Here is a 16,592-nt window from a genome sequence, read left to right as displayed (position 1 = left end):
TCACTCCCCTACTCCACACTTCTGCTTAAATGCCACCTCCTTCCACACATCTTTCCTGACCACCCTAGCTAGAATACCACTCTGTTCCTTGATCCTGCTTTACATGTCTTGATCACATGTAGCCCCACTAGCTGAAATAACGTGAGAGGTTTATTTGTTTTTATAATCTGTGACCCACCTGCTCCATCAAGACAGGAGTCTTATTTGGGTCACTGTTGTATCCCCAGCACCCAATACAGAGTCTAAACAATAAAGTAGTAGGTGCTTAACTCATGTTAGTTGAATAAATAAGTGATCTCCCCAAGTCTCAGCTTCCTCATATAATAGACACCCCTATGGATTTTAGTTTTACATGTCCCATTATTAGGTCAGGGTAATGAGGACATTCAGCACAATATTTGGCACATAGTAGGTGCTCAATAAATACTCATTCTGATTCTTTTTAGAGGTGTCATGTAGAGGGGTGCAGTGCCATTCTCATCAGAAACTGTTTTGTAAGAATCAAGGTTGTCCCCAAACTGGAAGGGACCCCCAGAGTTCATTCATACATTTCTCTGTCTCCAGGCAGGATGGCATGTGGCCTGACTCAGACCTTCTTTGTGCTGACCCTGCTGCTTATCCAGACCCTTAAGCCAGGAGCTACTTCTCTCGTTATTCTTTTCCCCAATGTAGGGAAAGTGCTCTCTTTTAGGGATGCTTGGGGTTCCTTGTTGTGAGGGTGCTGATTTTTACTTTTTAAAACGCAAAGCTCACTTGGTGTCTCTAATTGGGGTCTGGTGGGAAGATTTCTTGAGGTAGTCCTATGTTTTGAGGGCCAGAGAACTTTTGGCACTACCATTATGTCGAGGCTGCAGTACACACACCGGCCTGTAGGTGTCAGGGTGTGGAGGCCCCACTTTGTTTCCCTGCTCAGCTGGGAAGCATTGTGCTCAAGATGTGTGCAGTAGGTCCTCAGGTTACATGGGAAATCCGTTCCTACCATGCGAAGTAATGCGATTTTCGCAGTAAGTCGGAACCCACCTACATAAGCACCTATGTCACTCACATGGAGCACACACACAACAGTAATGAAGTGAAAGAGTAAAAAAATTTAAAAGAAAGATAAACAATTCCTGACCTTTACTTGTGGTAAATAGATAATAAAAAACATAAAGCACATATGTACATACGTAGAAATGACGGAACTTTTGTTTAAAATAAATAAATGGGAGATGGCGACGTAACCACAAAACGACGTACGTCCATTGAGTCTGACGTAACCTGAGGACTGTCTGTATTGTTAGATCCAGAGACACAGAAGCATCAAACAGACTGTCAAACCTCAGAGGGAAGGCAGGGGAGGGTGAGTGGGGTACAGAGAACAATCAATGAACTTGTATGTATATATGTATAACCCATGGATACAGACAATAGGTTGGTGAAGGCCTGGGGTAAGGTGGGAGAGCAGTATGGAAGAAGTCAATAGGGGAAAATGGGGACATATGTAATACTTTAAACAATAAAGATTAAAAAAAAAACATGGACTCTGGAGTGAGAGTACAGATGTTCACATCCCAGGCCTGCCATATATCAGCCTTACATTCTTGGGCAAATGACTAGATCCTTTTGAGTCAAAGTTTTCATATCTATAAAGTGAAAATAACAATACGCTCTTCATTGGGTTGTTATGAATGTGAAACAAGACAAATAAAATATCTAGAACAGTATTTGCTATGATTCCTATGTAAAGTTAACAGATTCAGCAGATAAGAATTCACAATGGCTAGTCAAATTTGAATTTTGAACAATAAATAATTTTTAGGATAAGTGTGTCCCATGCAATATTGAGGCTATACTTATACTAAAAATTATTTGTTGTTGATCTCAAATTCAAATATAACTGTCCTGTTGACTTTTACTACTATTACTAATAGTATCACTGCCCATCTCTGCTGCCTTCCATCATGTCTTATTTTAGTTGCTATTGGATTTTCCTGGCTTTGGCTGGGAATTAGGATTGACCAGTGTTAGATGGTGCTGTGGAGTGGATCCTGGATTGTTGTTGCCACCAAAAGCTGGTGCAGTCCCCACCCCTGCCTTCAAAGTCTATCTAACTCCTTCTTCCTAGGGCTATTTCAACTTCGCTGGCTCCCCCTTCTGTCACCAGAACTCCCAACATTCATGTAGCCATCAGGACCTACTGTATTCTCTCTCTCTCTCTCTCTCTCTCTCTCTCTCTCTCTCTCTCTCTCTCTTTCTTTCTCAATCTCTCTCTCTCCTTCCCTCTAAAAATGTATTATTGTTATTAGTTTTGGGATCTCTGCTGCAAAGAATTGAGTTTATCGCACTTCTCAATCATAGTGCATTGTTATCATTGGTCTGCACAAGGACCCCCCTCTCCTTATTTATTTAAATATCTCCCCTCACTCTTCACTGCCTGCTCACTCCACAGGTAATTATTCCAATGCTTTGTGGTTATGGGAAATGTATAGTATCGTTCTTGCTTTACGTATTTTTTTTCCATTTTAAAATGGGCTTTATTGTTTAGAACAGTTTTAGATTTACAGAAAAATTGGACAGAGTTCCCGTATACCCTCTACCCAGTTCTCCTATTATTAGCATCTACATTAATATGGTACATATAACACTACTAATGAACCCATATCAATACATTATCATTAACTAAAATGATAACTATAAAATGATAACTATACTTTATTCAGATTTCCTTAGTTTTTGCCTACTGTGCTGTTTCTGTCCCAGGATTGCATCTTAGACACCTCATTGCATTTTGTGGTCATGATCCCTTAGGCTCCTCTTGGCGGTGGCAGTTTCTCAGCACTGTGTGCATTATGAATTTATATAGGGCCCATTCTGTTTCCACTTTTTTCTCTCAGCCCTATATTTTTCAGACCGTTCACATTCTGCATGTGCATCTAGTCCATTTTTCTCCTAATGGATGAATAATATGCCCTCCCCACAATTTAACTAGTTGCTCCCATGATGATAATGGACATTAAGTTGCTTCTAGTTGTGTGCCACCGACAAGACTAAGAATGAGCAGGTGGCTCATGATCTTCTCTGCCCACCCCCCATCCCCCATTACCCATGCCATGTTGGTAAATACAGATTAGAGATGCATTAACTGGGACCTGTGAAGGTCTGAACAACTTTCTGGAGGACTGTTGGAGTCTGAGAAACTTTTCTCTGTGTTAGGATGCTCAGCCTCTGGCCTTGAGCCACAGTCTGGAACTGGCACATCACAGGAGAGGGGGCATTGCTTGATGGCCCCTGGTGGCAGCTTGGAGAGCAGGTGCCCAGGCCCCTCCTACTCAGTTGTGTGTGTCGTGTCGTGTCCTCCCCCCCCCCCCCCCCCCCCCCCCCGCCCCCCCGCCTAGGGTAGGTTGTCTTTTGGGTTCTGGGTTCACTTTAGTTTTAAGATATTGGAGAAAAGTGAGTTCCTATGAGAGACCCATTAAACATTACTCACTCAGGAGTAAAGTAAAGGAACTTTGCATCCACCAATCTGATTGAGTATTGCAGAATTCACTTCTGACTTTAGTTGCTACTGGTCCACTTTAGAGAGGATGATAGTTGGTGCTTATCTTCCATTTGGTGCTTCACTTTTTCAGTTTGTGTGCATATTTACATATATTGGCATTGTCCATGTTCATATTTTAAAGACTATTCAGTAATTTTCAGTAGTTTTCCTGTGTATTTTGTTACATTATGCCATTTGATTAGGATTTCATTTAGAGACACTTGCTTCTTCACTGCTGATTTGGGCAGGTGAGGGCCACCTGTGTGCAGGTGGGCACCTCCCTGCTGCTGACTTCTCTCTGACCCATATAGAGCTTGTGTCTGCAAAACTCTCAAATCTCGCTTTGCTAGGAATATAGGATTTAGGACATTTCCTGATCCTTAGGGAAACCTTGCTATTTGGTTTTCCAGGGTGACAGTATCCCAGGGGAGGTCTTCCTGTCATCACTCTGTCTCAGGCATTGAGAGCTGGCTGTTGGGAGCTGGAGTGAGGGGAATGGTGTATTTCTATGGGACAAGGGTCCCCACACCCCTGCTAACTCCATGATAAAATTAGTCTGCTTCCTCCTCTGGAATGGGGTAGGGGTTTGCATTCTTAGGAAAGGCTGTAGCACATGCAGAGAAAATGCAGAGATGTGGAGGTTAACGATGCCCCAATCCATACTGTTTCTTGGTGATGGCTGTTGTGTTTCTTGGTGATGATGAGAGAGTGTGGGCAGCAGTCACGCTGCTGTTGACTTGTGCTAATGACTGGGGAAAATACCATGATTTCCCCCTGGCCTTGGATGTGTTCCTGTCCCACTGAAGCAGCATGCTGGAGCCCTGGGCTTCTTGCCTGCCCCAAGGGATTTTAGGGAAAAAACAAAGCCCCAGCAGCCCCAGCCCCTGGGGCCACATAACAGAGCCACCAGGCCTGTTTAGATCTGATCTCAGAGGGGAGGCCTAGAGGAAGTCTGGGGGTGGGGACACAGAGAGAGGCAAGGAGGGGAGCTCAAGTACCCTGAACCTGGGTAAATATTTATTTCCTTTTTCAAAGAACTTGCTATTTAAAAATTGACATTCAGTGTTCCCACTTAATGCTCTCAGCAACCCCACTGAGGTGATTAAGCAGCTATTGTTTCCTTGTCATAGAAAACCCAAGTGCCTTGTCAAGCTGGGGTGAGGAACAGGGCTGTCCCTTGAAACTAGGCCTCCTAACTACTGCTCCCCTTAGTCTCTGAAGAGGGCTCTCTAGGGATGGTGTTTGGGCTATGTAGTCAACTAGCCTTGGAGATAAGCACTACCCAGATTATGAAAGAATTTGGCCATAAGGTGGAGTGAAAAGCAGGTTGAGGTTTGGACTAGAGGTTTGGGGGTGGGGGGTGGGGGAGGGTGCTAGTGTGGCTCTTTCTCAAGACCTTCAGGTCGTGGTCTCTAGGATCCCTCCAGAGGAGCTGGAAGGAGTTTCTGGGCTTCAGTTATTTGCCAGTGTCCCCCCTATAGCAGCAGAGGGCAAGGGTCCTTGAAGGGCATGGCGAAGGACTTCAGTCTAGGGCACCAGCTTGGCTGGCTGTTTGTTTTGCTGGGTTTCTGTTACCAGATGCAAACTGTGAGGTCTGAAAAACAGCATCATAGGGTATTAAAGCTTGAAGGCCCTGACATTTCTTTGAATTCCATCAAAGAGCAGGAACTGGATGTGACCTTTACAAGCTCATGCTGCTAATTCATATCTTAAGGCAGCGATTCCACCAGTGTGCCGCAAGGATTTTTAAAACGTGCAGTACCTGACTACTGAGCACTGACCCCTTTTCCCTTAGATTGTCAAATTAAAAAAAAAAAAAAAAGACAACAACCAACACAACAATAGCCATTTGGTGTGAGTGAATAAAAATTATCTCTTTTTTTTTTTTGTCAAAACAGCAAAAATTAATATTATTTTTTGGTGTGCTGCAGAATTTTAATAATTAGCTTACTATTATGTGTGCCCAGAAATAAAAAAATATGTTGACAATCACTGTATTAAGGCAATAAAATATTGATTTCAGAGAGTCTGTGCAAACCAATTAAGTCAAGATGGGCTGACTTCCTCTGTTAGATCTGTTTTCCTTGTAGTTAACTTCCTGTCTTCCCAGGAGACTGATGTCTAACTGGCACTTCTGGTATGACTGTCAGGGGGTCCATGGCCAGTGCCTGTTCTGACTTAATATCCTAGGCTGGTTGTTAAATACTTTGAGTTTAATTCATGATTACTACTATTATTTCCCTCAGTCTCGGTGTTTGATGAAGAGCCGGTCAGGAAACAGTTAATTTCTATCCTTCTAATCATTCCTCTTCATGGCAGTGCTAGATGTTTTGGGCTCCTAGACAAACACGGAGAAAGCATTTGCCAGGGAGACCTTCCAGGCTCCATTTCTGGTCCCTCTCTCCTGCCTCTTATTTAGAAGACATTTATGAGCACCTATAGGTCCCATATCCTGGGCCAAGCACCGACGACACACAAGTGAATAAGACATGATCCTGCCTTTAAGGATCTCAAAGTCTATTAGGGGAAGTGAACCTGACCACAGAGAATCACAGAATGAGGTCTAAAGTAAAGAGGTGGGAAGAGAGTTCCGGGAGAGTGACTGATGGTCTAGGTGACTCCGAGAAGTCTTACCTATGCCTTGAAGCTCTTGGCTCAATCACCTTCCATCTCCCTGCCCCAGATGCTCAGGGTCCCAGAATAAGTGAGTGGGCTGGCTGGTTCTCCTACTCTTATCAAGTCCCCAGGAAGGATTCACCCTCCCCTGAGTGGAGATGCAGGTGAAGATTGTGCATGTTTGCAAGGTTTAACTGAAGTGTGTGTTGCATATGGCAGGTTCTTTCCTTTTTTTTGGCAGCAAAGCACGCAAGAATTTATTTGCAAGAAAAGGAAATATACTCTGATATAGTCTGAGTGGGCAGCTGGACTGGCCGAAGTGGAGCCAAGTGCCTGACAGGGTCTTTCTTTGAGCCTCAAGGTCTGGAGATGCCCAGTGCTCATTTCTATTGCTTGACAGGTGGTAAGGATGGTTCTGGGTGCCCTGTTCTTCACTGTAGACAGGGTCTCCCTGCTACTCTTGGTTAATTCATTAGGGTGCCCCTATATATTTTATATCCAATGAGTCCTGAGTTCTATGTGGTAACATCAGGGGTTCTTAAACCTTACAGGTTTTGTGAATAGAATTCAAGGGTAGAATTCATAAATTTGGACTGTAGAAAATTACATTTTATTATCCTTTATTTTAATTAAGGATAATTAGGCACAAAACTATATTATTGTGAGTTCCTCCAAGTTTGTTACCAATAAAAATCACACATAGATTTATATCACACTATAGTTGTTGCACAAATATCCAAAAGCATTTATAATTATCACTACTTCAGAATAATAGCAATCTTTAGATGTGCTCTAGGTCTTGCTATTCAATGTGTTGATAAAGAAGCAATATCACATACTTAAGTATAAATGTTTTTTGTTTTTTTAAAATACCGATTTCAAAGAGGGGGAGAGAGATTGAAACATCAATGATGAGAGAGAATCATTGATCAGCTGCCTCATGCACATCTCCTACTGGGGAACGAGGCTGTAACCCTGGCATGTACTCTTGACCAGAGTCGAGCCTGGGACCCTTCAGTCCACAGGCCAACACTCTATCCACTGAGCCAAACCGGTTAGGCCTATATAAATGTTTTGATAATTATATTTCTATGTATTTAGTCTCCTCATTACCCTCTCTAATTATTTTATACATTTAAAAACATTCTAAGAAGGAGTCCATTGATTTTACAAGACTGTCCTATGGCTCCACGGCACAAAACAGATTATGAATCCCTGAACATCACTCCTAAAATTTAGGAGAAGCCCCAGGCTGTGTGTGGCAATCCTGCCTTTCTGCTGTGAGAACGGAGACCAGATGGGGACACTGCAAGCTGCTCTCTGGCTGGAAGAGGGGTCCCGAGGAGTTCTGAGACATGAACATGATTTGTGGGGCATGTTGAGTGCACACAACTGTGACATCAATTGAGTTCCTACATGTTGCTTGTGGTCTGCATGGCTCTTTGCCTTTGGGAATGTGTGGTTTAGTCCATGGTATGCTTGAACCCAAGAAGGAAATGTAGTGGGGAGAGGATTGGGCTGAGGGCCAGAAGACCTGGGTTCTAGGTCCCATTCTGCCACTAACTGGTTTCCTTCTGAACCTCAACTTCTCCATCTGGGAAAGGAGAAGTTTGGGCATAATTAGGACTTCTCAAACTGTATACCTGAAAGTACTGGGTTTCCATGACTTAGGCTGATGTAGTCTATGCTGATATAAAAATTGATAGTTTTCTCAATTTCCTGAAAAATTGCATTGATAAAGATACTTTTCTTCTCAATTTAAAATTATTCTTACACATTTCCCCCCCTTAAACCTTTGGAAGCTATTATTCCTTGCCTGTCAGTAAGTACTTGTTGAAGGCAAAGGAGGTGGATGAGAAGTAAAAGGAAATTCATGGGGAAAACTTAGAATTGGCCAATCATGTTTCATTTCACAACTTTGTTTTGTTTGTGGTTTTCTGCTGCTTATCTTATAGTTTCTTGAACTAAAAGTGTCCCTAGTTTGAATGCTGGAGTTAAGCGTGCTGGTATTTTGATGACCTTCGTAAAAGGTTCTGCAGAGAGCATGTGACTGGGGGTGCTCTACCAGCTCCTGCGGGTCTTCTACACCCCTGGCTGCTCTGACATTCCTGAGCATTCATGACACATTCTGCTAGTAAGGCTGACCTTTGTTCTGGGTGAGCAAAGGATGAGTGGATTAGAGAGTCTAAGTGGAGTGATGGCTTTTCTCCAGGGGAGAAATGGCTTCTGTTTACATCTGGGCTATAGACAAAAGCAATGTTCCAATATGCTCCCAGCCTTCCCTGTTCTGTGCACCATGACTGTGAGGAGCAGCACAGTGGAAGCAAAAGAAGAAGAGCTGGCAGGGCAGTTGGCCATGTCACTGTCTCCCAAAGTGGACAGTACATTTTGGAGACCCCACCATCCCTTTGACTTGCCCAGGAGCCCAGGAAGGGCCAGAGTGTTATGCATTTCCCCAGAAAACATTCCTGGAAATGGCCATTTATGGGAACGCTGGGTCCATTCTGATGTCCCCTGGAATGTGTTCGCTGTCCCTTGAGCATTGCTGGGTTGGGAATTTCACTTGCTGTACTCCATCTTACCTTGGCCAGTGTCTGTCCAGTTCAGCAGTCCAAGGAGCTGGGTGTGGGCCTGGCCAAGGTGACTGTTGATAATATTATAACCATCTTTTTAAAAAATATATTTTATTTTATTTATTTATTTTATTTTTTTACAGAGAGGAAGAGAGAGGGATAGAGAGTTAGAAACATCGATGAGAGAGAAACATTGATCAGCTGCTTCCTGCACACCCCCTACTGGGGATATGCCTGCAACAAAGGTACACGCTCTTGACTAGAATCGAACCTGGGACCTTTCACTCTGCAGGCTGACGCTCTATCCACTGAGCCAAACCGGTTTCGGCAATATTATAAACCATCTTGTTGAGTTTCTGCTTGGGGATCCATCACTGCCAGGTGTGGAGGAGCGGGTTAGGTCTGGCTATGGCTGTTTCAGCCAAAGCTGTGGTGCTCCCCTGTCTAGGAGCTCTTCCAGGTGAAGGAACTTATACTCTGCTTCTCCACAGGCCTGTGGAGGGTGGAGGCTTCCCAAGCCTCAGAGAGGGCCTGTGGGGTTTTAGTATCTGCACAGAAACAGGAAGTCGGAAGGAGTGGAGTTGGATGAGTGTGCTGTTCTGCTGCATCTTCTTTTTCAAGTGCAGACACAGGAAGCCCCAAAGGCTTGGGGCTGAAGCCATGGGGCCCTCAGAGTCTGCATGGGTTTGCTGCTGGCTCCTGGTGCACATCCTCATCCATGGTCACAGCCTTGTGTGTGTTGCTGAGTCCTGTCCTCACTGTGCTCTGAGGAGTTGGAAAGGACGTCTTTGAATCAAGTTGGCCGCAGCCTGTGAGTGGGGTCTGGGGTTCCTGGCACTGCTAGTAGAATATTTAGAACACCAGTGAGTATCAGTGGGAGTTACTTCCTGCCCATCATCTGGACCTTCCCAGCAGCAAGATATGGTGGGAAGAACTCTTTCTATGGAGGGCAATGAGTGGGATACACTGGAGTGCACCTTTAAGTGTGCTTCTTAGTCACATTGGGTCTATTTTCTTATCTGAGATGTGAAGCCAACACTTCCCATGAGTAGAATGTCATAAAACAAAGTTCTTTGCAGGAATGGTGTGGAGTTCCTTCTTGCTTTGGGCTTTTCCCTCTTTGTCACTGGGTCCAAGTGAGCTCTCTTATTTGTCTACATTTTGCATTAATTTCCCAAATTTTTATACTCCCTATGAGCTGAGTTGAGCTTCCTTCCCATTGTATGAATGAAAAAACATGCCTAATTGTGGATTAGGCAGCCTGAGGGGAGGAGGTGCAGGGGTTAACTATCTAGTTGGGAAATGAGAGCTATATTCACGGAGTCAAATGTGCTGATTAATTCTTTTCCGGATTCTCCTTGCAAAAGATCTCACAGTGTCAGTTATTTAAATACCATGAATACTACTGCTCACCAGTTCCATGATTTTAAGGAATAAGCATTTGTGTTTATTGCTGAATATTTTTGCCAAATTGGCTCATTTTTAAAACTTAACTGCATTTTAAAAGGAATTATATTATTATAAAAAATTGAGAAGCAATATCACTGGCCAACAAATAGTAACTATAAAAATAAAGCTCATTAGAAATAAAATAACATTATTAACTTCTGGTTGGATACAATTGGTTACAGAAGGTCCCAGGATGATGGTGGTGGGGGCGTTGCTCACTCTTACTTGAGAAGGAAGCTTATTATGTGGTACATCTGAAACTAATATCATACTATATGTTAATTATACCTCAATTTAAAAAATAAATGAAAACATTTTTAAAAGAAGGAACCTTAACTAATGTCAGAAGGGTTAAAGACATATTGGCATCAAACAAAGGCTTCCTCTTTGCAAAATAATTGAAAAGAGACTCATTACTCACAAATGACATGTGATGCTCTGTTGTATCTGTCCATAATCCCTGCTCCCAATTTCGTACTTGGGCAACACCATCAGAACAGTACATCCTCTGGAGCTTCACTTGTCCCCTGATAGATTGAAGGCTTTGAGAACAGAAATTGTATTGTATTCTTTATTGTTTTTTATTTTTTTTATGTGTGTGTGCAGTGTCATACACATGGTAGATATTCAACAATGTGTGCTGAATTGATTCAAAGTATAAAGTGTAGCAACGACAATCCATGTAGAAGTTGTTCATGGGAGGGAGAGATCACCAAGAGCTGGAGTTGTCAGGGAAGGCTTTCCAAAGAAGATGGAACCCTCTCCCCTCCTCCTAGCCCCACCCTCTCTCACAGCTGCCTGGAACCTCAGCTTCCTCACTACCTGAGTCCTCTCCTGGTCCTACTTCTTTGGCCTCAGCTTTGCTTTTGGCTCTCCCATCGCCTTTCCCAATCAGTGAAGGAAATACCATGGCAACCTGCAGCCCCTTCAGAGCCATCCCCTAAGAAAGAGAGAGAGAGAGAGAGAGAGAGAGAGAGAGAGAGAGAGAGAGAGAGAGAGAGGAGAGAAGTTTGGCTGTGTGTGTGTGTGTGTGTGTGTGTGTGTGTGTGTGTGTAGACCTATGTGGTAAACCTGAACCTTACAGTCTGCCCTCTGATCAGTGTTGAGGGGATTTTGGTGACCTGCTGGGAGAAGAGGTTGAGTCCTGGGGGTGGTTAGCTTTTTTCTTCTTCTATTTTTTCATCCTCCTTTCTATCTATTCAATAGTTCTCTCTCTCTCTTTCTCTTTTAGCATTCTCTAGCTCTGTACTGTTGGGCAGATTCCACAGTCCAGGGTGATTAGTACTGTTATGGACTTGGTGATGTTTGTGTTGATGCTAGGCTAGTTCCATAATGCACCTTAAAAATCCTTCAGGATTGCCCTAGCCTGTTTTGCTCAGTGGCTAGAGCATAGGCCTGTGTACCAAAGGGTCCTGGGTTCGATTCCATCCAAGGGCATGTATCTGGGTTGCAGAAGGCACTTAATGAATGTATTTCTTTTACATCGGGTATTTCTGTCTTTCCCTATCTCTTCCACTCTCTCTAAAAATCAAAGGGGAAAACATCTTCAGGTGAAGATTTAAAAAAATCCTTCAGGAAAAGACACAGACATGATTTCCTATGGACAGTGTGTCAGGAACTGTCTAATGGCTGCCCCCGAAGCCTCTCTGGGGCTGGGACCCTGCTTTCATTCAATTATTAGAAATGTCTGTCTCAGCTTACCAGAAATATATGTCCCCCCCTTCTGCCACGGGGGCCTCTGGAATCTGGACCTTCCCTTCCTGCCTCCACGAGCTTTTTACTGTTGCTTTTAAAGTTATTAGTAATGACAGAAAACATTTCCACTGTACTAGGGACATAGAGTAACATTTAATCTTTATAACAATCCTATGAAATCTGTTACTGCCCCTATTTTGCAAATAAGAAACCTGAGGTTACATAACTTGGTAAAGGTCAAATAGCTGGTGTCAGTAAAGGGTTCAGATCCTGAGTGTAAGCTCACAGTCACAGCAATGTCTCACCTCGCCAGGGCTAAGGCTTCTGCCCTCTGAACTTGGTATGGGGAAGGGGAAGTCCTTACTCTCAGCACTGGGGGTGTCAAGAGGTAAAGCAGATTCAGGAGAGGAGAAGGGAGCCTCTGAACTTGAGAGTATTCTTTACCTCTTTGTCCCCAATTCTGCCCACTCCTACCTTCCCTCTTATCTGCCTAGGTGGGAGCTCGTGGGTTGTGGAACAGCTGGATTCCTGCAGGTATCTTTTAATTACCCATGGGCTGTGTTTATAGCAAGAATCAATCTGCTCAGGACTACCCCTGAGACAGCTGGGTGGATCTGGAGCCAGCAGGCAGGGGTGAGAGGTGGCAGAGGTTCCCAGGAGGGTGAGGCTGGGGATGACACAGCAAGAACTGGAGAAAGAGTGCAGGGTGGTGTCTGGAGCCAGCTTAGGGCTCCGGCGCAAAGCTCAGTGAGCCAGTGTGGAATGTCAGCTGCCCCTGGGAGCAGGGCTGGGATGATCCTGTCCACAGGTATCAGGTTCTGGGACTAGGAGGCGCTTGTGCTCAGCCCTCTCTTCTTTGGTCTCTCCCTTCCTACTTTTCCTCATCACACTTCCTCCTTGGCTTCCTCTCTGATGTCCTTCACTCAGACCCTTCAGTAGAACTCTGCTTTGCAGCCGCTGCACTTTTCCTAGGGATCAAAGCCTGAGGCGATTGGTGGCATATTGGGTACCAGCAGATGGAACAGGGCTTTGGAAATCACACCATATTGGCTCTTTCCCCATGGCCCTGACAGGCCTCCCTCCTTCCCTCACCCCAGCTGTCATGAGCCGCTTACATTGCAGTCTAATGCTGTTAACAGCCAGGCAACATTTGGGATGGAGTGCCCCTTACGTGCAGAAGCGAATGCTGGTCTGAGACGAAGGGAAAGGTCAAAAACCTGGTCAGCACATTTGGAGGGTTCAGTGTTTAATGAAGGAAGCAGAAGGCCGACAGTTTTTCAGGGTCATGCAGGGTGACCCCTCTAAATGTACAGGTTTATTCCGTGGGTGGGCTACTTATGGAGGGTGAATGGTTAATCTGCTAACAGCCTCTTGCATTCTGGGTCATTCCCTCCTGCTGTTAGGATGCTCAGGAAATGGAAGCTAATTCAGTCATTAATCTTAGCTTAAGCCAAGCTGAATCAGACAGACATGCTGGGATCTTCCTCCTGCAAATACAGCGTCATTCCCTCCAGGAACAGAGGGCTCTGGCTTATCTAGCCTTCACCTGCACCAGAACAGGTAATTGCAAATTGCCTGCACAGACCTTGTCTGCACACACATGTCTGTATGCATCCGAATCCTCTTGCTAGAATAACTATAACCAAGAGGGGCAGGGGTGGAAGGTTTCCTGAAGGAGAAAGTTCTGTTGTAAAGCAAAGTCGGGATGCCAGACTGAATCCGGAACCCTCCTCAGCCACCAAGTGCTGTATAACCTGGGGCAAACCATAGGATCTCTCCAGTTGCTGCAGTCTCATCTGACCTGTTTGAGTTGTTTCCAACAAGATTGGCACACCAGGGATATTTAACAATTGTCAAGGAAGCAAATGATTCAAGGAGATAACAGACCTCAAAATGCTGAGGTCAGTGCCTAATGTCAGGCATATGTCAGAAGCTGTTTTAGTTGGTATTCTGGGTCCTTCATCCCAGGTCCAAAGATCCCTACAGTATTTTTATCCTTTTATGGTGTAGGTGTGCCTGTATAACTGGAGGTACTCTCCCATCCTAATAATCTTCATTCCTATGCTCACCTGGCTTCATGGGCCAGTGTGAGACTTCAACACCTGCCTGCTGTCCAGATGCCCCAGAGAGCCCCTCTCAAAGAAAGCTGCTTTTTTTTTTTTTTTTTTCCCTTCTTTCTAGTGCTTCTGGAAAGCTCGCCCAAGAGCTAAGATCCCATATCAAATACCACACCAGAGGCTGCATGGCGCCCCCCCCCCCCCCAACCCCCTCCCGAAGACTCACCTGGAATCACTGGGCTGGTGAACAGGTCATTCACCTGAGTGCCTGGCTAGAGCTAGAAGTCTAGCCTGCTATATCGAGCATGTGGTTTTAAAATTCCCATCGATTTTAAATGTACAAATGTAGCTTGTTTCAGTGAGTCCTTTTTGAAAGAATAATCAGCGTAGTTGGTCTGCTTTCTAATCTGGACTTTCAATCTCAAGTTTGTTTCAATCAAGGCACATCTGTACCCATCTCACAGAGCATTGGTTGCACAGTGTGTCTCCTCCTGTACAACTCTAAGCACCACCCCATTATGAACTTCCTAGAGGAAGCAGGAATATAAATGGCCTCTTTTGCTAGTTCTGGCAGTATCTCAAAACTTAGGAGGGAAGTTCTTCTTGAGGTCTATTCTCAATCCCTCCAGAGCAACCGTATGTTGGTGAAGGAACAAGTCGGATGGCATGCATTTGATTGGCCCCGCTGGGTCTAATGTACATGGGACTTTGTCTCGGGAGCCTCACTTTGAGGTTCTGGTGTCCTAGGCAATGGAGCCAATGGGAGGATTGGAAAACATCTTTCGTGTGGCCTGAGGTGGAGGGAGTCTGGTCGACTGCAGATTGGAGTTCTTTTCCCAGCTTTGTCTCAGATTCAGGATAGATCGGGTAACTTTTCCCAGCTTCTAAATTTTAGTGTTTTTGGCTGATTTGGGTTCCCACATCTCTTATTTTTCGGCGGCATCTATGAGCAGGTCAGCTCACTGTTTTCTGCAGAAGCACTTTCATTGGTGGGTCATGTGAGATGTCTGGAGGTCATTTTGTCCATGCTCCTGCCTCTGGAACGGCTTCCCATGTCCCATTGCTTCAAACATCTCCCCAGACACTTCTCCAGCATCCCAGATAATATCTCCATATGCTTCCTAGTGACAAGGTTCCTTCTAGAGTCTGACTTGAACTTCTCCTGCTGCCATCTTAACCGCTTGGTCCACAGAGTCCTGCACTCTCGGGAGGCAAAGAACAGCTGCTTGGCTCCGCCCCTGTTCCTTACTTGTTCTTGTTGGGGTATCACCTCTGTGCATCCAACTCGTGAATCCCCCAGCAATTTCTTTGTCACTAGATCACATTGCAAGCTTCTATCCAAATGCTGTCTGGCCGCTTCCTGTTCCAGGCATCTCCCTCCCACCTGAGTATTTGTGTTTCTGATTATTTATCCCCAGATGCAGCGGCCACATTTTTCCAGGTTGAATCTGCTCGTTGTTACTTCCTGCCTGGGTTTGCTAACATCTCCAGGTCCCTTTTGCAGCCGCTGCTGCAGGCTTGCTCTGCATGGAAATGGGAATTTCTGGCCTTCAGAAAGCAAACCATGAAGACAGTGGGATAAGGAGAGTCGGTTCCCCTGCTGAGAGGGCCCCGCCCAGTCTGAAGTCCAGGCCCTCCCCAGGAGAACATCTGAACGATGAACACAGAAAAGCCATCAAGGGCTGCCAGCAGGAGGACGACCTAGAGTGAGACCTGTCCCAGCTGTCCGGCTTTCTCCGAGTCTCCTGAGCCGAGAACAGGAGACACCTCCTGCCCTCTTGGCCATGGCTCTTTCCAAACAGCCGTCACCAGTTCTAATTAAATACTCAGCAGATGAAGTGACTGAGCGCCAGATGAGGGAGTTGGGGGGCCATTTCCTGTCGAGGGAGGGAGGACTGGGCCAGGATGGCAAGGGCCACAAGTTGAACTCAGAGAGAGAGTGAACGTGTTGTGTCCCCCCACCCCCCATTTTCTTTTGAAAAGAGAAAGTTCGTTTTGTTTTCCAATTTTATTTTATTATAAGCCATGGTGACTCTGAAATCCAGAATTGGAAGGGACCTTTGCGAGTCTTTAATGCTTGTCTCATTAGATAGATGGGGACCCTTGGACGGTCACTAACCTCAAAAGCATTTTATTTTATATATATTTTATTTATTTATTTTTTTTAAGAAGAGAGGAAGGGAGAGGGACAGAGAGCTAGAAACATCGATGAGAGAGAAACATCGACCGGCTGCCTCCTTCACACCCCCTACCTGGGATATGCCCTCAACCAAGGTACATATCCTTGACCGGAATCGAACCTGGGACCTTTCAGTCTGCAGGCTGATGCTATATCCACTGAGCCAAACCGGTTCTGGCTCAAAAGTATTTTAAATTGTGCTCTGCCCTCTAGATGGGTGCTGAGTATCAGGCCCCATCCAACTGTCGCTCTTGACTATTCAAACAGCCCTGTCTTCTGCTTGCCCACACCTTTCGTCACTCTTTACTTAGAACCAGAGCTGGAGGGAGAGGTTGGATGCAGGGGTATCTCTCCCACCTCCCAGGGCTCTCAGTGCACCAAGATTACATTGACATCCAAGAGTATGAATGGGGGTGAGTTGGATGTTGCTACTGAGAGATTGCCAGAACTTGAGAGCAGAAGGAACTGGATAAAAGCAGGACTCATGCTTCCTGCCCCATCTC

The 16,592-nt window shown here is 45.0% G+C and overlaps 1 protein-coding gene across 2 annotated transcripts in view; it reads left to right on the top strand.

Moving 5' to 3' along the window:
• The window catches only part of ANO2 (anoctamin 2), a 301,023-nt gene that overhangs the window by 20,146 nt on the left and 264,285 nt on the right, over positions 1 to 16,592 (top strand). The gene's annotated exons all lie outside the window — the stretch shown is intronic.

The sequence above is a fragment of the Pipistrellus kuhlii genome, unplaced genomic scaffold, assembly GCF_014108245.1.
Source record: "Pipistrellus kuhlii isolate mPipKuh1 unplaced genomic scaffold, mPipKuh1.p scaffold_m20_p_3, whole genome shotgun sequence".
NCBI classification, from domain to species: domain Eukaryota; kingdom Metazoa; phylum Chordata; class Mammalia; order Chiroptera; family Vespertilionidae; genus Pipistrellus; species Pipistrellus kuhlii.
The sequence above is the reverse complement of the archived record's forward strand: the minus strand, read 5'-3'. Positions and strand labels throughout refer to the sequence as shown.